General features: G+C 40.0%; 1 long non-coding RNA gene across 1 annotated transcript in view; it reads right to left on the reverse strand.

Moving 5' to 3' along the window:
• Window positions 1-4,585: 4,585 nt before the first annotated feature.
• LOC114456732 (uncharacterized) overlaps window positions 4,586-24,219 on the reverse strand; it is a 49,424-nt gene continuing 29,790 nt past the window's right edge. Inside the window, exons 2-4 of the long non-coding RNA XR_003672876.1 lie at window positions 21,511-21,600; window positions 16,259-16,324; window positions 4,586-4,688 (exon numbers count right to left, since the gene is read on the reverse strand). This is a non-coding gene — a long non-coding RNA (uncharacterized LOC114456732). The remainder of the gene's footprint in view (window positions 4,689-16,258; window positions 16,325-21,510; window positions 21,601-24,219) is intronic.

Raw genomic sequence — 24,219 nt, forward strand, 5'->3', positions numbered from 1 at the left:
GATTTTCTAAGATTTACTAAGATTTACTTAGATTTACTTAGATTTACTAAGATTTACTAAGATTTACTAAGATTTACTTAGATTTACTAAGATTTACTTAGATTTACTAAGATTTACTAAGATTTACTAAGATTTACTTAGATTTACTAAGATTTACTTAGATTTACTAAGATTTACTAAGATTTACTTAGATTTACTTAGATTTACTAAGATTTACTTAGCGCTGAGTGATCTGTGTTTGAACAATATCCTTTTATTCTCTAATTGCTAAAACTGTCAAAATCCACTTCCACCTCCAGAGCGGCCAACACCGTCATTAATTTCTACAAGCTGCAATTCACATTTCTACAAAAACCCTCCAACATGTTGGCAGGACACACACACACACGCACACACGCACACGCACACACACACACACACACACACACACACACACACACACACACACACACACACACACACACAGTAAGATGATCAGCTGCAGATGAACCGAGCTCGACCTGCACTTAACTCAGAGGATCATGTGATCACCGGATCTTTCTTTGTCCATTAAACGGACACAGATCCAATCTGCAAGTTCAAACCCTGCTGCACACACACACACACACACACACACACACACACACACACACACACACACACACACACACACACACACACACACACACACACACACACACACACACACAAATATTTCTTCAAAACAAAAGCTTCAGGTGGATTTTTTTCTACTTTAAAGATGCAGACACCAATAAGTCATTTATCAGGCTTCAGAATAAAAGCTCGACATCTTTTTCTTTTCTTTGAACAAATAAAAGCTTGTGATCTGACTGAAAATGAGTCCACGGCCCATTTTTGGGCCTCGACCCATAGAGTGAGAACCAGAACCTGCGATTTAGAATAAACATTAAAAAACATATTTTTTATCTAAAAGACGGCTTTAAAATGTATTTGAAATGCTTTCAAAATAAAAATAAAAAGTCTCAGGAGAATGACAACCAAAACACACAACACGACAACAACGGGGCACACAAACCACAATAACACAGAGCAACTACACAAATGCACAAAAATGTACATAAAAATACACAAAACGACCAAACACACAAAAATGATAAAACACAAAATTGCTGACAAAACTAAATAAAACCCAACTTTGACACCGAAACTCGAAAAAAAACCAACGTTTTTTTTTTTCTTTTTGCCAAAACGAGGCCGTGAACAAGGAATATGAAACTGTCACTGCACAGACTGACAGAAACAGACTGAAAGAGGAGGAGGAGACACATTCAGTGTGTGTGTGTGTGTGTGTGTGTGTGTGTGCTAGAGTCAGGAGGAGACGATGGTGGAGATGTTTGTGAACCCTCAGAGACTCAGAGGTGAAGGTGATGACCAAATCTGAACAGTAGGTGAGAAATGAAGCAGGTTTGGATAATTAGTCACCTCATTTCCAATTCATTAACACGTGTGTGTGTGTGTGTGTGTGTGTGCACCTGAACAGTGTGTGACTGTAACGCAGGAATGTTAATGACTAATTTTAGTTCACATATGCTTCCCTTTAATCACTGTTTACAAGTCTGACTCTGACTAATGAGGCCCTGACTTCAGCTCCTGCTCTGATTTTACTCTGATTACATCTGATTTTACTCTGATTACACACCTGACTTACACTAAGGGACTATGTTATGAAGCTAGATTACCGCTTATCGCGCTAACTTCGAGGATTTAATCAGTGTGTGTTATACTACAAAGCTCCCTAACGTCTTACGGAGCTAAATCACCATGGTAACTTAGGCTGAACGACTAGCCTGGTCGGGAGCAGGTTTTGTTCTTGATAGGATCTGAGCGAGTGTTAAAGCCCCGCCTCCTGACCAATCCGTTCTCTTAGAAAACGAGCTGTCCAATAAAAGGTGATGTGTGAACACGTCACTGTGTGGATCTGATCTGACGCTGACAGGAGAGAATATTTACACATCAATGCATCCCTTCATTTACTGATGACATCATTTAGGAAACATATAGATTTATATCTGATGGACTGATCTATAGTCAGCTGATGAAGCCTGTGTCGATCGTATGTGTGGACGAGTGAAGTCATATATTAATTAATTTATTGAATTACGAATTGAGCTACAGGCTTCATCAGCTGACTCTGTGAATGCGTAAAAGCGTCACATTATTTATGATATTAATCCATTGAATGAGATATCCCATCCAATGAATTAATATCATAAATAATTTCACGCTTTTACGCATTCACAGTATCAGCTGAATAAGCCTTTGTGTTTTCATTCCTGACTTTTCTGTTACAACAGGGTTGTTTTTGGTCTGAATTATGGATTTTAATTGTCCATAATTTTGTACTTCAGCAACACATAACCTGGTGGGGATCAAGTTATGAAGTGGATCAGATCTGAGCGAGTATAAAAGCTCCGCCTCCTGTTGCTCTTCACTGTCATCATGGATTTATATTTATTATATTTATTTAAGATCATAAGCTGTTCCTCCTGTAAAGACGCTTCTCCATTGATTGGTCAGACACTGCAAGCTCCACCCCTTTTATGTGAGCACGCACGTAGCCAGGCTGAAAACATTTGGCATTAAGTAGCGTGTTGTGATCGACCGTCATAGGACAGCTTCTCTCTGACAGTGAATGTTTGGTTAGTTGAATCCCGCTAACGGAGATTAATCCAGGATATCATTATCTAGATTTGTAGCATAGGGTCTAACTCTGACTTAAATACTAATCCAAGGAAAGTATTTACAAACAAACTGTAGGTATTGATGGTTTTCTAATAAAGCTTTAAGGTCAAAGGTCAGTCATTGTTCACACAAAGCAGGATCAACTTATCCTAACCTATCAGATCTAATCTGAATCTAACTCATCCTAACTTATCAGATCTGACTAACTCAGTGGTTCCCAAACTTTTTTCTGCTGCACCCCCCTTTGAAAAAAAAATAATAAAATAATTGAATATTCTTCAAATCTCTTAAAAATAACATAAAATTTGTTATGACATTTTTTTAAACAAATAAAAATTCTTATTATAAAAGTGCAACAAAAAACCTTTTTCTATTTTCCATGCTAGTGCCCCCTTGTCATGATGTTTTTTTCACTATTTTTCACACTCAATAACCCCGCCCCTCCTTGCACCAACCTGCCATGACATTACGCCCCCCCTCAGGGGCGCGCCCCCCAGTTTGGGAGTCACCGCCTTAACCCATCTGATCTTAACCTAAATTATCTTCCCCTATGTGTACCTAACTTATCCTGATATAACGTAAACCTAACTCATCTAACTCTAGCTTATCTTATCTTATCCCAACTCATCCTATCCTATTAACCTGTCTTACTTAAACCTATCCTATTTCAACTTGAGATATTTTAACTTGCTTCTAACGTATCCTAGGGTAAGTGAACCTAACTTATCTAAACTTTGTTTACTTTGCAGCAGAGTTTAATCAGTTACAATATTAAAGTCTGTGTGTGTGTGTGTGTACAGTGTGTGTGTGTGTACACTAATCTTGATGTGTAGAACATGTGTGTGTGGCCTCCTGCTGTCTCCCTGTGTGATGAATAATAAACGAGCAGTGAGTGGCTCCGGTTGACGATAATGGACTAATTAGTTGTATCTCACATTAGCGATATCGGACACTGGGCTCCTGCGCGCTAACACTAATGTCTGGGCCGGGCCCCCGGGGGCCCCGCCGTCTAATCTCCTGTTCCGGTGAGAGCGTGGAGGAAGGAGGGCGGACTCGCTGTAACAGGTATTTCAGTGTGTGACGGAAACACGACCAGAGAGGAAAACACACAAGCTGACAAAGTGGAGGATTTCAGGGTGGGCGGAGCCTAAGGACAGGTGAGGCTTTGTCTGGGAGGTAGATCCGTATCAGGGCCGCCTCTCCCGCCCGGCCGCGCGCTCTCTACGAGGAGGATCGGTTTACGGCCGGGAGACTGGCTGTCGCCTGGGCGCAGACTGACAGACAGGACACACACACACACGCACACACACACACACACACACACGCACACACACACACAGATTAGATTCATGTCTGATCTCGATAAGTGACGCAGACTAAAGCAGCTTTACAGGTTTCCACTGATCTTCATCTACAGACGTTCACATCATCTTTACATCATCTTTACATCGTTACAGATCAACACTGACACACTGAAGAGGCAAAAACACAACAAGAAAAAATACACAAAACAACAACAATATTACACAAGACAAATTCAAATTGGAACAACCAAAGCAACTCCAAAGGAACAGAAAATAATAAAACAAGCACACAAAACCCCAAACAGATTCAAAACAAACACAAGCTGACACAAAAATACAAAAAAAGAGCAAAGAAAACCACTAAAATGACAATATAACAAAACCACTCAAACAAATACAAAAAACCAAACTTCTCGACACCTTTACATTGACTGAGTGCGTGACCCGGGTCCCTGTCGGTCCCTGTCCTGAGCAGCAGCCAATCAGAGGACTCAGTGGATCCGTGAGTCGTGACTCAGTAAAAAGACTCGACTCTTTAACTCACTGGTCTCTCAGAGGAGGAGGAGGACACCACTGACCTCAGGAGATGGACATTCCCATGGCAACGGGGGACCCCGGCCTACAAGACGACCAATCAGCTTCTGCTCACCCAGACCTGTCCTGGACATCGGTTAGTTTCTTCTGAAAAAAGAAGATGCAGATGATGAAGACGAAGAAGAAAACCGACGACACACATTAATTCCTCATAGCAGTATTTATATGTATTTATTAATTGATTGCTGTATTTGAGGAGGTAAACAGATGTTTAGATGACGGTGGCTGGTCTTTAAATAAAGCAGAGTAACACGTAGTAACTGTGTGTGATTCAAACTCTCGCTGTGACGACGCCTTTGTTTGGGAGTGTTGACAGAAGAGAAAACCACAGTGGGAACGGAACGTCCTGAAGTCTGAGGGAAGTGAACGCATCACAGTTTCACCTCAGACAGCAAGTGTGTGTGTGTGTGTTATCCTCTACACACAGACACACACACTTCATAATCCCTAGCCTAACTCCCTGTAAATCCTAAACAGTCACAGTAATAACTCATTTCACACACACACACACACGCACGCACACACATTTTAGTCTGTGCAGCGAAGTGCAGGAGAAGAACATTTTTCTCATTTCTTTAAATATTTTGCTCTTTTTTGGAGAATTTTTTTCTACTTTTGTCACAGATTTTGTGTTTTGTCATCACGTCATGAGGTTTTGTTGTGGTTGTGTATTTTTCTGTTAACACTTTTTATCGTCAATTTGTATATTTTTGTAGTTGTTCTGTGTATTTTTGTAGTTGTTCTGTGTATTTTTGTTGTTTAGTGAACGTCATTCCTGTGCGGTTTTGTTGTCGTTTTGTGTATTTTGGTCATCAGCCTCCTTAGACTTTTTATTTTGAAAACCACCTTTTTGGAAAATATTTTTTAATATCTGTGAGTTTTAGTGTCAAAGTTGTCGTTTTATCTAGTTTTGTCAGCGATTTTGTGTTTTGTTGTAACTTAGCATGTTTTGTTATTTTGTGTGTTTTGGCAGGTTTTTTTGGAGTCATTTTGTGTGTTTCTGTAGTTGCTTTGTGTTGTATATTCAGTCCTTAAAACAAAAATAAGTTATGAAATTGTTACACTTTCATATTTACAAACAAATGTCAGTAAACTGTGTTTGTACGTGAAATACATTTTTTAATTACCATTTCTTTGTGTCAAACATGGTGCATTAGTTCTTTTTAATTCAAATAACACCGAGTTTGTTTGGGAGGTTTTGGCCAGTGTGCTCAGAGGGGGCGTGGTCAGAGAGGGTGGGGCTAAAATAGGCAACACTCTCCTGGTCTGTTGTTCTAATCCTTTAACCCAGGATTAAACCAGGGTTAAAAAAAAGACCAAAATCAGTGAGGATTAAACCTGGATTAAAGCAGTTAGACTAGGATTAAAGGATCCCTGTAGTGAGTTTAAAATGCACATCAGCCCAATAACTGATCCACATGGATTAATTTTATTTTATCCTGGACGGCAAAGAAAAAAACATGAAGTTTTACAAAATTAATTTTATTTCATTTTTAGGTAAAATTGTCACTTCCACTTTTGTGCTCACATCTCTATCACTTAACAGTGTTTGATTAGACTGAGGATAAATTAATCCTCTTCTCTATGAAACAGGATGTGTTTCATCCAGTCGCTTAATGTGAACCACACGAAAAATAAAACGAGATTAAGAGCCAGCACTAAACCAGAGCTAATTCAGGATTAAACCAGCGTTAAATCAGGATTAAATCAGAGTTAATTCAGGATTAAACCAGAATTAAAGCAGGATCATGGTGGGATTAAACCAGCATTAAATCAGGATTAAACTAGAGTTAATTCAGGATTAAATCAGGATTAAAGCAGGATTATGGTGGGATTAAACCAGCATTCAATCAGGATTAAACCAGACTTCATTCAGGATTAAATTAGCATTAAATCAGGATTAAAGCAGGATCATGGTGGGATTAAATGAGCGTTAAATCAGGATTAAACCAGAGTTAATTCAGGATTAAATCGGGATTAAAGCAGGATTATGGTGGGATTAAACCAGCATTCAATCAGGATTAAACCAGATTTAATTCAGGGTTAATTCAGGTTTAAATCAGGATTAAAGCAGGATCATGGTGGGATTAAACCAGCATCAAATCAGGATTAAGGTGGGATTAACAAAGGTCAGAGTAATATAAGAATGATCCAAGACAAATTGAGAGTCACATGATTAAACCAAACATGAATAAGGAATCAGCCAGGATTAAATTAGGATTAGTGAATAAATAATGAGCAAAAACCAAATCCCAGTCATGTCAGGATTAAACTTGAATTAAACTAGGTTCATAATGACAGCATAAAGATAAGGATTAAACCAGAGATTAAACAGAAGTTAAACAGTCAGTGGTAATAATCCAACGAGTCGTCTCCAGAATGAGCTCAGAGCGAGCGCTGTGTGTGTGTGTGTGTGTGTGTGTGTGTGTGTGTCAGCGCCGCAGTGTGAGAAGCGTCCTCCTGTTTGTGTGTAGGTGTCATTACAACAAAGACAACAGCTGCTAATGGAGACGAGGAGAGGCTTTGTTTTCCTGTTGATTCTCAAACAAACAGAGCAGCATCGCTGTCACGCTTTGATTTACCCACACCACATCATCACAATATGACTACAGACCTCTACAGACCACTACAGACATCTACAGACATCTACAGAACACTATAGACCACTACAGACATCTACAGAACACTATAGACCACTACAGACCTCTACAGACATCTACAGAACACTATAGACCACTACAGACCTCTACAGACCTCTACAGACCACTACAGTCCACTATAGACCACTACACACATCTACAGACCTCTACACACTTCTCCAGACCTCTACAGCCCACTACAGACCAGTACACACTTCTACAGACCTCTACAGACCATCACCCAAGAACCAGGCTCCATCACCTCTGATCACTGATCCTGGGCTCAGGAGCAGCATGAGGCTCTTCACCATCCAACATAACAACTTGACACAAAACTGTTGAGTAGTGACTAGTTTGTTAGCAACAACTAACATCAAACTGAGGCAATCCAGTGGTGTTTCCAACCAGCTGGTGATCATGTTAACTGGAGACTGAGTCTGAGTGTTAGCTGGTCATCAGTTAACATGGACACCAGTTTGATCACAACAGCAGAGAAGTTGCTGATGAAGGAGTTTAGGAGAGTTGGTCAATCCTTCACTGCGTCAGTCTGTTTACTGGTTTATATTTGTTTATTATGGTTTATACTGGTTTATATTGGTTTATACTGGTTTATATTGGTTTATATTGGTTTATACTAGTTTCTAATAGTTTATACTGGTTTATATTGGTTTATACTAGTTTATACTGGTTTATATTGGTTTATACTAGTTTAAAATAGTTTATACTGGTTTATAATAGTTTATATTGGTTTATACTGGTTTATATTGGTTTATACTAGTTTATAATAGTTTATACTAGTTTATACTGGTTTATAGTAGTTTATATTGGTTCATACTGGTTTATATTGGTTTATACTAGTTTATATTGGTTTATACTGGTTTGTAGTAGTTTATATTGGTTCATACTGGTTTATATTGGTTTATACTAGTTAATATTGGTTTATACTAGTTTATATTGGTTTATACTGTTTTTCCTCAGTAAATCTGACACTAATAAAGGAAGCTTGATGACATATATACGAGTGTTAGAAAGTTGTGTCTGTATTTGTGATTTGAGTGAATCATGATGAGGCTGATAAACAGGACCTAGTAAAGCTCAGCACTGCACGTGTGTGTCTGTGTGTGTGTGTGCGTGTGTGTCTCTTGTTCGGGTGAAATTAGTTAAAGCTGTCATGTGACACACTGAGAGACAATGTGTGTGTGTTTTCCCAACATCCTCCCACAGTTTACACACACAAAGCATCTCAGCGTGTCGGTCTCGAGGGTCTAAACTCTGTGTGTGTGTGTGTGTGTGTGTGTGTGTACAGTCTGTTGATCTGTCTGTGTCTGTAGCGCCAACTCGTCTTTGGAAACCTGAGCAGTTACAGCTCAGCGTCTGAGCCTCACAGACGACTTGGTTTCTCTCATTAAAGATCACACACACACACACAGTCTGTACAGTGTACGTTTCCTATTCCTTCCTAACGAGGGTTATCATAATGACCTAAAAACACATAAAAACGGGCTGCGATCGTCCGGTGTTGCAGTTAATCTGGTGTGTGTGTTATCTGATGTGTGAAGTGTGTGTTCTCATGATTCAGTCACATGTTTATAGAACACACAGGAGCTAATCCATGTTGTGTAACAGTGTGTGACGCTGTTTACTGTCACAAACAAACCATCACCATCCTACATCAACAGGATTTTCTAGACAGCAGGAGGATGGAGTTACAGCAGCATCAGCTCCTCTTTCTCTCTCTCACACACACACACACACACACACACACACACACACACACACACATGCACACGCACACACACAAAGATGGAGAACAAAGAGAAGAACGATTAGCAGAAGAAGAGAACCATGGAAGAAACACTGAGTCCTAATATTCCTCCTATGGATGAGGTCACAGAGTTAAGGAAAGGTGTTAGGAGACTTCCTAAAGAAGTTAGGGAAAGGCCATCACATTGTTTTGACATGCAGACGCACTTCCACTAGGTGACGTAATAATAATAATAATAATAATAATAATACTTCTCACACTCACCTTCCACTCATTAATCAACATGTAAGAGGAAAAAATAACTTTCTCATGGTTTTGCTACAGTGATATACATTTCTTTAGTCTAATTCAGAGGGCTAAAGTTGAAAAAGTTCTGTTTCCTCCCTCCCTTATTATTCCACATTTTGTAAAAAATCAGCTCCAAACGGGCCAGTAGGATTTTTCTTGCGTTGTGACGTCATAACGTAGATGACAATCCTGGCTCCTCCTACCCTATAAGTCACAGCTAAAACAAACATAGTAAAGGCAGGTTGATATTACAGTTACGTATATCACAGGTAATATCTTTACGTTCAGTAGATAATCCAGTGTATAGATAAACCAAAAGGCGCTCACAATTAGTTTAGTTTTTAGTAGCCGTTTATACCGACTTGTATCACCTTCATGAGATAATTGTCAAAACAATAGACTGTCTTAAATGGACTATTCCTGCAGGTTAAATGAGTAAGGAAGAATAAGGAAGACTGTGTGTGTTTACGCCCACTCATGCATATGCAGAAAGGCTAAAAAACATCCTGTTGTAGGAACACTTTGAAAGTGACTTTTCAGAGGCTAAAACTCCAGAAAACAGGCGAGTTTGAGAAAATAAACCTCAAATACTGTTGTATGGGTTTTTAGAACAAATGGAGATGGGTGAAAAATAGCATAACACTGAACCATTAATCCAAAATAAGTAGGATTTTATGAAATAGTTACATTTGATAATGAATGAATTATGTTGAATAAAATATAATGTGGCTAAAAATGTCTCTGATCCATTTTTCTAGAACCACAGAGTGTCTGTTTTATGTCAGTTACAATCCGATAATATGGCTGCATATCATAAAATATGGGTTTTAAATTATTTGAAGTTGTTAAGCCATATTATTGCTTTGGTAATTTACATGATCTGCGTCCCCTTTTCAGTTTTTTTGAGTTTCCGTGAACACTCTGATGAGCGTGTCCCTTTAAATGTTGTCGCCGCAATGAATTGTGAGTCAGCATTATGTGGTCTCCTTTGGTAAAGGATGCATCAGTGTTTCCTAGGCTAAAGGAGGTTATAAAGGAAGCATTGAGCCTCCCTTAGCTTTTAGAGAATTTGAAAGCTCCTTACCATGGCCGCCGCTTAAACACTTCCAGGGTTAAGGAAAAGTGGATAGGAAAAGAGATAGGAGGGAATATTATGGAGCTCAGGCTGCAGCTCCATCTGCTCCAATCAGGACTCACAGACAGACACTAACTAGCCCGGGAGCAACATTTCTCACTGAACTAACGCTGACAAAGGTGTTACTGAGTTACTTGCACACTGAGTTAGTTAGTATTGACTTGTTACATACTGACTCAATTATTGACCGACGTAGTTACTTTAACAATTACTGATTGAGTTTGTTGCTGATGTATTTAATTACTTACAGAATTAGTTATTTACTGACTCTGTTACTGACTGATTTAGTCACTTACAAACTAAGGGCTCTATTCTCCCATGTGCGTAAGTCCAGAAAGCTTTTTTTGGACTTATTTGTTTTTGGTTGCGCACTATTCTCCCCCTAGACCTTCATCCCAGCTACGCACTGTGGGTGGAGCAGCCCAGAAATGTGGGCGTTCCCATTCCAATTTGGCTTTACCCGCATTCTCCGGTGTGCGTACTTCCTTTTCCTCTTACGCGCTTCTAACCCTGGAATAGTTGCAGCGCCCCCATAAGGTGAAACATTATGTTGCACTACAAATATGGACTTGGTTACATTTGAAGCCACACGGACTTGTGAATTAAAACTCTGACAAACGCAGACTTCTGTCCATGTTGGTCACAGTGATTCAACTATTTTCATACTATGTCCAATGTATGGGTACGCCCACATTTCAGGGCTGTTCCACCCACAGTGCGTAACTGGGATGAAGGATGGGGCGAAGCCAAAAACAGGGCCGCTGCGCGGCTTTTTTGACTTACGTGCATTGGGGGAATGGAACCCTTAGTTACTTATGTTAGTTACTTAATTACTAAAGGAATGGTCTTTATTATTGATGACATAATAAATAAATGAGTCATTAATGAACTTGAAATAATGAAAAGATGAGAAAATGTTATCAATGATCAACAACATGTGACTCAAACAGCCTTGTAAGGCTGGGGTTATGGTTTGACTGGTGATCATGTTATCTTCTGACTGATTCCAAGGACAGATGTAGTAGAAAATGTAAATGATGCATGGCAGTGTGCAGTTATTGTGTCATTGTGATGAACAACAGAGAGTTATCAGATATAACCATGACCGGTTGAAGTGAGACACCCACAGGAGTACACACACACACGCGCAAACACACACACACACACACACGTGAGCGTCCGACCAGACGAGGAGGAGATGCCGTCTGTGCCGTCGCAGCAGCAGCAGCAGAAGAAGAAGAAAAGGAAGCGTGTTCAACGTGTGATGATCGGGTGAATCTTTGTGTTGATGTGAGGCGCACACATCTGCGCCTTTGTGAGTCTTTGTGTGACGATTCTGTGTGTGTGTGTGTGTGTGTGTGTGTGTGTGTGTGTGTGTTAATCACTGCCAGACTACCATCGAGCCAGGTGGTGTTGTCTTTAAACCCGAGTCCCAGCTGTACCTGCTCCACCTAATCACTGTGAGTGTGTGTGTGTGTGTGTGTGTGTGTGTGTGTGTGTGTGTGTGTGTGTCCTGGGATGTGGTTGATGATCCAATTCACTGGAGGGAGGCGGTGTTTCCCACTCCCCCGAAATCACACCTCCACACCCTCAATACCCTCAACGCCGCATTAAATCTTGCCACTGTTGTTTGTGTGTGTGTCTGTGTGTGTGTGTGTTTCTTTCCTGTTTCCCCCTGAGCTCATTCTCTTTTTCGGGGTCCGTTAATGTTCGCTGTTTGCTTGTTTTTTCATCATTCCTCGGGAACCAACACCTTGTAAACACACAACATTACTGTGTGTGTTTGTTTGTGAGAGTGTGTGTGTGTGCTACTCTTGTGCAGAGTGACAGACTTTATAACAAAGACTCAGATGAGACATCGCAGATGTAGCATGTGTGTGACAGAAATGTTCCCTTTTGACGGTTGTCCCTATAATTATGGCTGCCTGTCGTGGGATGAAACAGCTCTGCTAACTGCTAACGCTAACGGCTAATGGCTGCCAAGCTTGTGTGATGACTTCTCTTTACTTTAATTTATTAGTTGTGATGGGTAAATATGTCAGTTTTAGTTAAAAGCTCATTTTAACCTACAACATAAATGAACAAAACAAAAACAAACTTACATAAAAGTGAACTAATATAAAAATAACAAAATAAGTAAAATACGTCCTCCACGTACATTTGAGGAGATCTATGTTTATTTGTCTTCCATATTTGACGTGATCGGCTGCAGTTTCAGCTTTTTTGATTAAAAATAGTTTGACATCGTCAGCATAGTGACACACTTCACCATCACTGTGTGTCTTTGCTTTGAGGCCTTACACTGATCATTAGCCCTAAATATCCCATAATGCATCACACACTGTCTGTGCAGATAGACTAGTCTCGTCTGCATGTAAAGATGTATTTAAATTACATTGACATGTTGGGTTGTCTGTCCTGGACTAGAGGTGCTATCATGTGTTTCTATGCTACAGCATTTGTTTTCTTCTTCTTCTGCTGGAAGAGAAACATTTGTGTAAATTGTATAATTTTATTTAAAAATCAGGTTTCTGGCAGATTTAAACTACATTTACTCATTTTACTTCAAATTGATGCAGAGATTGTTGTAAAATATAATGCTGAGAAAGTTAAAGCTGCAGAATCGAAGTATTTAACTTCTAAATTTAAAGTGAATTCTATTAGTAGTTTCATTCAAACAGTGTAGGAATTAATAATAGAAAATGTAAAATAAACTAATTGAAGGACAGCGCTGAAAAACCACTGACACCATAAACGCAGATCATATCTTTCAAACCGAAACTAAACTTTGTAAAAGAAACTAATCTAAAAACAAACGGAGGAGTGAACAAAGTAAACGCACAAAATGACTCCAAAAAACATACACTTACAATAAAATATACAAAAGGACAAGAAAAATAGATGAAATGATCCAAACCACACAAAAACGCACAAAAAAATCCCAAAACTATAAAGCAATCCTCCCAAAAAAGAAAATATAAAATATAAAATAATCAACAGTTTCAAATCAAAGAAACAAACGTCCAAAAAAGACATAAAATTAGACGAAAACCACAGAAATGAATCTACAAACACACAAAACTACACATAAAGGTCAAAGAAGAGCAGCAAAAACACAAAAAAGAACCAAAACCACACAAAAATAGCAAATGCTCACAGAATCATTCCAAAAACGACAACATCAAAATCTAATATTGCACAACACACAAAACAACAAAAAACTGTAAAGCAAAACTAAAAAAAAAGCAACTACACAAAACAACGACAAATATACAGTAATCAACCATTTAATTCAAAGAAAAAACTGTCCAAAAAAACACAAAATGAGAAGAAAACCACAAAAACGATCCCAGAAACACACAACACTACACAAAAAGGTCAAAGAAGAGCAGCAAAAACACACAAAACAACAACAAAAATGCACCAAAGAACTCCAAAATATACAAAATGTAAACAATACTGCATGAATTAAAACCCCTTCAAAATAATGTCCGTGCACACACTGATGTGTAACGTAATGTTTGAGTGTCACTGTTTGTAAAAAAGGAGCAAAGAAATGTTTCAGGTCAACCTGTGTGTGCTAAAGGACCAATCAAACGTCTTCAGATCAATGGTGTGAATGAGTGAATAAATGAATGAGTGAATGTCGTGTAGCGCCCCCTGGGCTCAGCCTCAGTACTACAGGATGTTTAGTCACAGAAGACAATCGATGGACAGTTTGTTCATACTGCACCATCCACCGCACTGTCAATACAGATGATTTGATGTGAAAACAGGAGGGTGTGTGTGTGTGTGTGTGTGTGTGTGTGAGTGAGTCCAACACAGCAGAGGATGAAGAGCAGAGTGACCTGCTCTGTTTTCATGTGGAGGATCGATCCGTCTCAGCGGTCAATCGAGATTATTAAACAGCAGGAGAGGGGGGGAGAGAGAGAGAAAGAGAGAGAGAGGGCGGGGGAGAGGGATGCCAATCAAAGAGCATCTCTCTCTTCATCATCATCATCATCAGTGCAGTTTCCTCGGCAACCATCTCCACACCGACAGTGGTCCCTCTGTGTGTGTGTGCGTGTGTGTGTGTGTCTGTTCAGGTACATTTTGAGGTAAAGAGACATGATGGGAGGATGTCGCTATGGCGACGAGGCCCAATATTTCAGCCCAGAAGCTGAGGAGATGTACGGCCCTAAAAACAGACGTTTGGAGTCAAGACAGTATATGGAGATGCTACAATAACAGTTACAGTTACAATAACAACTTGTGCTGCTTTTGGTTGATCTAAAAAACAAGAAAAGTTAAAGATGTCAATGTAAACCTCTTTGATTTACAGAAAGAGCATAAAAAGTCTGTGATTTACTCTCTAACTTCAGCCACCAGAGCGTGCCAATGCATTGTTTAAGGGAGAGTAAAGGTCCCTTAGGAGAGCTCTTCTTCTCTGCTTCATTATCTACTACCAAAGCTCAGAGTTTTTATCCTCTTTCTGTAAACAAAAGGTTTACATTGACATTTTTACTTTTCCTGTTTTTTAAGAGCAACCAAATCATGAAAAAGCTGCTAAATGATGTAAAAATCATGCTGAATGTTTCACTCCAATAGAAAACAATGGGATGTTTACAGGCAGTGGGGCCGTGTGACATCATCAATTACGTAATTTAAAGATGGAGGAACACAGGCTCTAAAACTGTAAAGTAGTCCCATTAAAAGGCCATTAAATGAACATGGTGCATAATAATTTGTTTTGTTAGACATAGATCTACTAATAAGAACATTTATCTTTTTTATTTTTAGCCCACATTTATAAAAACAGTAGAGGATCCCTTTAAAGGTTGATGATGATGATGATGATGATGATGAAGAGGAAGAGGAAGAGGAAGAGGAAGAGGAAGAGGAAGAGGAAGAAGACGAAGAAGTAGAGATCCACAGAAACTAATGGCAACAATGCCGCAGATTTTCAGAAATGACACACAGACAGACTCTATGTGGCATCAGGACGGAATGCTGCACAGCTATCATCATCACCATCATCATCTTCATCCCCGTTGTCATGGCGACGCATCACTGCATCCGTCTGACACCTGAGGAGACGGAGCGTGGCGCCGCCTGCCTTTGTGTGCTGTGCTGCTCCTTTGTGACGCTACCGCCACTCAGAGATGAAGATGCTCTCACACTCAGCTCATCACCAGGTCAAAGGTCACGCAGAAGAAAAGTCCTTCAGTCACAGTGCTGAGTCATGGTTAGGACTTTTAACCCTCAGTGGATCCACTGCTATGTCTATGTTCATATATTTATGTTTAACCACATTTCACAGCCCAACAATAAAATATAGAAATATGACACATAGATCAAATGTAGATATTAAACAGGAGGTTATTTGGTGCGTTTGCTGTCGAGCCGTCTGATTGGCTGAGCAGCTGCAGATGAAAGGTCAGATTGTGGGCGTGTCCATAGAGTAAAAGTAGTGTTTGATTGAAGCCTTTACGCCCAGTTTTAAAAGTCACCACTGATCAATACATGTGATCAGTCATTGATAAAGCCTCACTAACCTCTCTACATCTATGAATCCACTTTGTTTGTGTTTCTGAACCAGTCGACTCCACATGAAGACTCTCAAGGATTTCCACAATCTGCTTCCTGCTGTGTGTGTGTGTGTGTGTGTGTGTGTGTGTGTGTGTTGAAAGACGGTCCTAATATTTACTGATGATCTTTAATCACTGGCTCTAAACGAACACAGTTGTCTGTCTGTTATAATCACTTTTCCTCAGCTGCTCCGTTTGTTTGGACTCACTCACACACACACTCACACACACACGTGCACACACACACACGCACTGGTGCGTACCTTCTCCCTCGGCTCTGTCAGCGCTCCATCGCTCAGCTCTGAGAGGCTTTGGTTCCTCCAACGTTCCTGAAAACAAACACATTTAAACTCAGACACTTTCAACACTTTGTGTGTTTTTGTCACTTTTGTGGTTTAGTTTTAATCCTCCACAAAAAAAGGAAGACCAGGACTAAAAAATGGACTAAGACCATGTCTTAGATCAGTGGTTCTGAAACATTTCAGGCTCTAGTCCCCCTTTCTCTTATTTCTGAATCCAAGTCCCCCCTTTGTCCGTCTACCACATTTTGCTCAGTAAACTATTTAAAAACAACTATAGATCATAATGATGGAATGAATTAGTGATAACACACGTTTTAAAGAATCTCATTTTGTAAATAAGTGAATGAAACAGTATTTAGTGCAGTGGTTCACAACCTTTTTTGGATCGTGACCCCATTTTTAAAATCAAGAACTTCTTGTTGTTTTTTCTAGAATTAGTTTTTGATCATGTTTGAGCTCTGATATTTATAATTTTTTTTTACTGCATTTTAGTTTATATTTCACAAAGTGAATGTATAGAAATACAGTTGTTTAAGATTGTGTTGTTTAATAAAATAAAAAGAATTAAAAAAGTTCTAAAATATATTTACAGTTTTTACAACTTTTAGGTGACCCCATTAAAACTCCAGGTGGCCCCATATGAGTTCCAGACCCTAAGGTTGAGAAACACTGATTTAGTCGCTCCTGAATAGATTTTTTTCGATAGTTTTTTATCATTTCCAGTCATATCACGCCTGGGGAGGAATCAAGACTGACACTTTATTTGTTCATTTTCCTCTCTCTCTCTCTCTCAAGTACCCCCTGTAATGCTATTGCGTACCCCTAGGGGTACATGTACCCCTATTTGAAAAACTCTGTCTTAAAATATGACTACAATCAGATCAGTGCTAAAGATAGCAGGACCTCAGACGTGTGTGTGTGTGTGTGTGTGTGTGTGTGTGTTCCTCTCTGTGTGTGTGTGTGTGTGTGTTCCTGGGAGTCTCTGCGCTCACACTCTGGATCAGATCCTAACTTCCACACCGACAGCAGTCACAGTCATACATTAACACTGTCACGCAGTCGCCTGAGGGCCGCGCACGCCGCCATATTTACCCACATGTTCCGCCGCGCAGCGACGTGTTGTGCATTCATTAACGTGAAAATGTGCAAAACACTGCGTGTGTGACGGTTGGCGACGGTGTGAATGCTGTGGTTTGTGTCGGCACCCAAAGCTCCAGAGATACAAACTATTTCTGGGATTCTGATCTTTATCTTTCCCTCTTTGAGATGCAGAAATCCTTCCAAAAGCTCTGCATGGAGCTTTGCAGCCATATATCAGATGTTAGGATGAGAAGATCAGATTAAATAACACAGAGCACATGTAAGAGATGATCTGTCAGAAGTGAGATGTGCTAAACCATGTTACAGTGTTACAGGAGCTACTATTTATTATTAAACAAATAATATCAATAGCCACCAGTCTCACGTAAGGTTAGCTTAGCACATAGCCACCGGTCCCCCTATGTTTAGTTAGCTGAGCACATAGCCACCAGTCCCCCTATGTTTGGTTAGCTTAGCACATAGCCACCAGCCCCCTATGTTTGGTTAGCTTAGCACATAGCCACCAGTCCCCTTATGTTTGGTTAGCTTAACATCTAGCCAGCAGTCCCACTATGTTTGGTTAGCTAAACATCTAGCCACCAGTCCCCCTAACGTTTGGTTAGCTTAGCACATAGCCACCAGTCCCCCTATGTTTGGTTAGCTTAGCACATAGCCACCAGTCCCCCTATGTTTGGTTAGCTTAACATCTAGCCAGCAGTCCCACTATGTTTGGTTAGCTAAACATCTAGCCACCAGTCCCCCTATGTTAGCCCCCTGCGGTCACAGATTCTTTTGGGGCACAGATTTTGTTTATCAAATTCCAGTAAACAAAAGAGGTTTACATCGACTTTGTTTTTTAACTTTTACTGATTTTTAGATCAACCCAAAGCAGCACAAGTTGTTAGACTTTGTGAAATAATTTGTGGAAAATAGCAAATAGTTCAACAATTCCACCTTTGAAATTATTGCCATCATGTGATTTAAGTATGGGGAAACTGGGTGAGTGTCATTGAATGTGTGTATTTTGAGGGGCTCAGTTGGTCATTTACACAATGACTTTCTCCTGCGGGCCACATTGGATGCTCCAAAGTGCCGGATTTGGCCCCCAGGCCGTAAGTTTGACACTAGTGTTCTAAACATTCAATTCAACTTTACTTATATAGCGCAAATTACAGCATCTCTGTTTAAAAATGTCTTTTGTTAAAATAACTCATGTCTCTGGAGTTAAACTGGTGAAATGTTCTTTAATCCACTGTTTTTCTACTGGTGTCTGAGAGTTTTCTGATGGTTTCTGGTTTTTCTTTGACGTTTCTCAGTGTGAAGGAGCTACTCTAGTGTTATTGTGCCTGTGTGTGTGTGTGTGTGTGTGTGTGTGCCCCCTCTTCATCTTTCTTTACCTCCTCCAGTGGAACAAAGGCTGTAAAACACACACTGACAGGGAGAGAAGGAGCGAGGAGGGGCCTTTTAGCCCCGGGGTCAAAGGTCGGGGGCCCTTAAAACAACACTCCGAGACTCTCGGTAATTACAGCGGCGCTCCCACTCATGTGGAGAGGAATCCCGATTCACTGGCAGCGCCAATTAATGAGTCTGGAAGTGTGTGAAAGCGTTGGCTCGGACCGACGGCGCTCTCTCACCTGAGCTCTGAAAAGACGAACCCTCTCTTTTTTTCGGGGCTCTCGGAGCGTCGCGGCGTCCTTTCAGCGGATAATGAGGCTGAGTTTGGAGGCACAATGCCACACTTCCACACTAACGTCACACCTTCTGTCAGTAATTGGCTGCTCTCCATCCACGGCTGGTCGTTTAAACGCGCCGTTTGTCCGGGGCCGGGCTTCACGTGTGCGTTAAATCAAACAAAAACACACGTCCCGTCGCTCGCAGCGACTCACGAGTGTTTACTGACAATAATCATCACCAGTTTAATCCTTTCCCTTACACTACACGGCATTACACAAAGCCTACACTCACAATTTACCTTCTTTACTCAAGTTAAAGGACAGAGTAAGTGTGTTGTTCTACTGATGACTCAGCAAAATTAAAAATGACTTAACATTTCATAACAAAGACTAAACAGTTAAAACTAGATAAAGACTTTACTTTCACTCATTCTACCCTGAATCCTATTCCTCAAATGTCACTTTTCCACGTTAGCATGTATGCTAATAAATGCTAATAAAACATTGTGCTCGAGACTTATTTTGTAGTAAATGTTTTCACAATAATTTAGAAAAATAAAAATTCAGATGGTGGGTGTAATCCTACCTTCACTGTGAAAGAATGTGGACAACAGAAAACAACCAAAAATAAACACAATAAAATAACTACACAAAACAGATACAAAAAAGACACAAAACAACAAAAAAAAGTTAAAACGATACAAAAACTACACAAAACCATTTAAAAAAACAAGAAACCGAACACCTAAATTACCCACAAATTAACAAAAAAACACAAATAAAATTACAACACAAACAACCAAATAAAAATAAAAAAGACACGTAAAAACAAGAAAATAATAAACAAATAATAAAAAAAATAAAACTATTAAATAATACAAAAACTACACAACACAAGAAAATACACAAAAAACAGAAATTAACTAAAAAGAAAAACCTGACAAAACATTACAAAACAACCAAGAAACGACAAAATAAAAAAAACTACACAAAATACTTTTTCTTAAAAAAGACACAAAACATCAAGGAAACAACAACAAACAAAAAACTGTTAAACAATTAAAAATACTACACAACACAACCAAGAAACTACGCAAACCAATGTAAAAAAACAACACATAATAAAGAGAGAATTATTTTGTTTATGTTAAAACGATGTTGGTCATTCATTGGTCTGCAGATCGTCAAGGTGGAAATGGGACTCTTTCATTGGTGGGGAGTATTGCCATGGTTACCAACGTGTCCTGGTTTTTTCTGTGAAGTCCTGCGAACAGTGATTATAGCACACACGCACGCACGCACACGCACAGAACCTGAACTTAGTAACTCTTCTTCTATGGTGGGCAATGCTGGTTTATCAAAGTCACAGATTAGCATCACGGCTTGATCGCTGATAGCACCGAGCAGTGTCCGCGAACACCGAGCTAACAGTCGGACAGCAAGGATGTATCCCTCTGTGTGTGTGTGTGTGTGTGTGGGGTCGTGTCAGGGTCAGATCAGCCAGGTGTGGAGGATTAGTGTAGCTGAACTCTCTGTACCTTGAAGATGGTTTTGTCACCAAAACAGCAGATGAAGAAGAAAAAATACTGAGATCAGAACCGACCTTATGGTGCCAACGTGCAACAGCAACTAAACCACGTGCACAGATACCAGCGTCGCCAACTGAGCCCAGTTGGACAAACACCACAAACACTCAAAACAACATTTCAAAATAAGAGCAACAATACGCAATGAGAAAGACACAAAACGATGCAAGAATCCACAAACATATGCAAAAAAACCCCCAAAAAGTTTGAAAAAAAAAAAGCATTGACATAAATAAATAAAATAACAGACAGCTGTGCAGTACTGACTAGTGTAATGACAAGGAGACACCCTCTGTGTGATGCTGTGGTGTTTTAAACACGCTGGTGATCATGGTAACTGGTGACAGGGGTTAGCTGGTGAGGCTCAGATGTCAGTCATCAGTTAACACAGACACCAGTTTGATCAGAGCAGTGTTGATGGTGATAAACTGTAGTGTCTCCTCTCATCTGAGCCATGTGTTTAACGTCTCACACAGCCCCAGCTTTAGTGTGTGTGTGTGTGTGTGTGTTGTAATGCTCCTTTAATCTCCTGGTGTGTGTTCTATAATCTGCGAGGCAGAGCTGCTCCTCGGTGTCGGTGACACACAATAACACACATACCGATGGACAGTGATGAGTGTGTTTAGCTCGGAGCAGTGTGTGTGTGTGTGTGTGTGTGTGTGTGTGTGTGTATGAGAGAGAGTAACTTTAGCTGTTAATGATGGTGGAGGAGGGGGCGTTTGATGGGGCGGGTGGGTACAAATGACTTGAAGAGGGAGAGGAAGGTAAGACGATCCAGGTCGGACTCACCCTTAAAAGCACCACCACCTTTTGTCCTCAGTGTGTGTGTGTGTGTGTGTGTGTGTGCTGACAGGCTGTCATGAATCATCCTCACCCTCCTCTTCCTCGCTCTTCGGCCCTGGAGGGCGAGCTGTCATGTTCAAGAGAGGCGCGCTTGTTTGGTCGTCGGCGAAGAAAGGAAACACTGTGAAAACATACACATGTACTTAGAGCCACAAAGTATGTCAACAAGACACACACACACACTCACAGACACACACACACACACACACACAGGTAAATTACAGAGCGCAGGTATGTCAACACACACACGGGAGCCAAAGAAGCGCTTGTTTTGTTGTGCTTCAGGAAGGACAAACACACACATGTAAATGAGACGATGAGAGGTTTGAGAACAGGAGACCTGAGAGGGGGAGGGAGCTTAGAGACGGATCCACAGAACGCCATGAGACCACGGAAACATCTACACAAACCATCCCTTAAAATGTGCCTTGAACACACCTTAAAACACCCAAAAACATGGTGTCAAACTAATTTTGGTTCAAGGGCCAAATACGGACCAGTTGGACCACAAATGGGCCGCAGGTTTCAGGTGAGAAAATGAACTATTTCTACATGAATGTGCCCAGTTATAAATTGGACATAAAGTATGGAAAGCAATCAATAAGTGATAGATACTAAAATGTCCTTAGATTGATTGATTTTTTTGACCGATTCATCTATTATTTGGAGAAATTTTGTGGATCAATCTGCGAAAAAGTTCTTTCAACAGCAATTTACAATAGTTCTTTTGGGTAATTTACACAAAGATTCAAGTTTTCTCTGTCATTTTCACTTCATCCAGCGGGACAAACTGGATAATCTAAAGTGCCAGATTTGGTCCCCAGACCTTGAGTTTGACACATTTGCCCTAAACACACCATAAAAACACCCCAAACAAGCTCTAAATACACCCCAATAGCGCCTTGAATATTCCTTAAATACACTTTAAATATGCCTTAAACACACCTTAAATATACCTTAAACACACCTTAAACTTGTTTTCAACATGCCTTGAACACACCTTAAATGTCTTAAACACACCGCAAACATGCCTTAAACACACCTTAAATATGCCTCAAACACACCTAAAACTTGTTTTCAACATGCCTTGAACACACCTTAAACACACCATGAACACATCTTAAACATGTCTTAAACACACCTTTGGATCAGGTGTGTTTGTGGTGTGTACTTTGTGTTCTGTGTGTCCTGTTCCTAATGTTCAGGTTCATCTCTGGAGGATGTGTGACATACTTTGTGTGTTTAACGGTTTCAATATTTGGAGGTTTGTTTAAATTTCACGCTTCAGGACAAAACAAAGCCAGTCCTGAGGAGCGCTTGTTTTGTCTTTGTTTACGCTCTGCGACACTGCACGCTGCCACTTAGGGCGACAAAGTATGAAAATACACAATCACACACACACAAAGGGAGGCTTGTGTTGTCGTCCTGAGAGACAGGAAGAAGGCAGGATAAACAAAAGCAAACAGAGGGAAAGCTGATAGCGTGTAAACACACACACACACACACACACACACACGCACACACTGAAGAACAATGGCTGTGATTAATTTCTCAGATCTGGTGACCGTGTGTCGCTGCGTTGGTTGGGTGAAAAAAAGAGAACGAAACAAACACACTGCTGTGAAAGCAACACAGAGACGCCAGCCAGCAAATCTAACGCACCCTGGCTGTGAGAGAGGTCAGAGGTCAACGTGAAGGAGAACCTGAAAACTCAGCAGAGAAATACCTCTGAGGTGTGAGGACTGTGAAATCTAAAGATAGGAATACACAAACTTAGTCCGTGTGTGCAGGGCCGTCAGACTGGAGGTCTGTTTTATACTGTGTGTATGAAAATGCATTTACATTTTTTTTAGATTATTTTTATTGGAATGAAAAGGATCCTGTGTGAAAATAAGCAGGTTTTGCACTAAAACCATGATTCATGCTGCATCAGGGCCCTAGCGTTGGGTTGTTTACAGAGGAGACTGGACAAATCAACAAACAACAAACTTTCAACAGCAATCGCTAAATGGGTGGCTACATCCTGCAGGTTGATTAGCATTGTGGAGGACAAAGGTCTGCTTGAAATACTTCACATCGCATCAAATGACGACACGAACGAGTTACCCTCGAGAACCACCACTGCAACCAATATACACAACCTGTATAAAGAGGAGAAAGCTAAAGTGGAGGACGCAATGGGACGGACAAGCACGGCTGCCCTAACTGGAGATTATTGGACGTCAATTTTAATGTACAATCAGAACAGATACAAAATATGCGATTAATTAGCAATTAATCATGAGTTAATTATGGAAGTCGTGTGATTAATCTTGATTTAAACAAATGAATTGTTTGACATCCCTAATATACAGTATGTATATAAATAGTTATACTCAAACCCCCAAAGTAATTTCCAGCCGTCCCTAAATTGCAGCAAAAGTATGTCACACACACAATATTCAATCAACCACTAAAACATGGTAGAACAGATTTAAAAAAGTGCAGTGGATATGGAGTTATTAGGTTATTGCAGGTTTTTTCAACCTTGGGGTCAGGACCCCATGTGGGGTCGCCTAAAATGTCTAGAAATTGGTAAAAAACAAAAAAAAAACTGAGGTTTAAACGAATCAAAACTTTAAATTTTTCTTTTAATTATTATTTTTCAAATACACATTACACACAATAAATATTGAATAACTGTATCTTATACTTTGTCAAATATAAATCTAGTTCCAATAAAATGCAGTATAAAAATATC

The sequence above is a fragment of the Gouania willdenowi genome, chromosome 22 (genome assembly GCF_900634775.1).
Source record: "Gouania willdenowi chromosome 22, fGouWil2.1, whole genome shotgun sequence".
Classification (NCBI taxonomy): Eukaryota; Metazoa; Chordata; class Actinopteri; order Blenniiformes; family Gobiesocidae; genus Gouania; species Gouania willdenowi.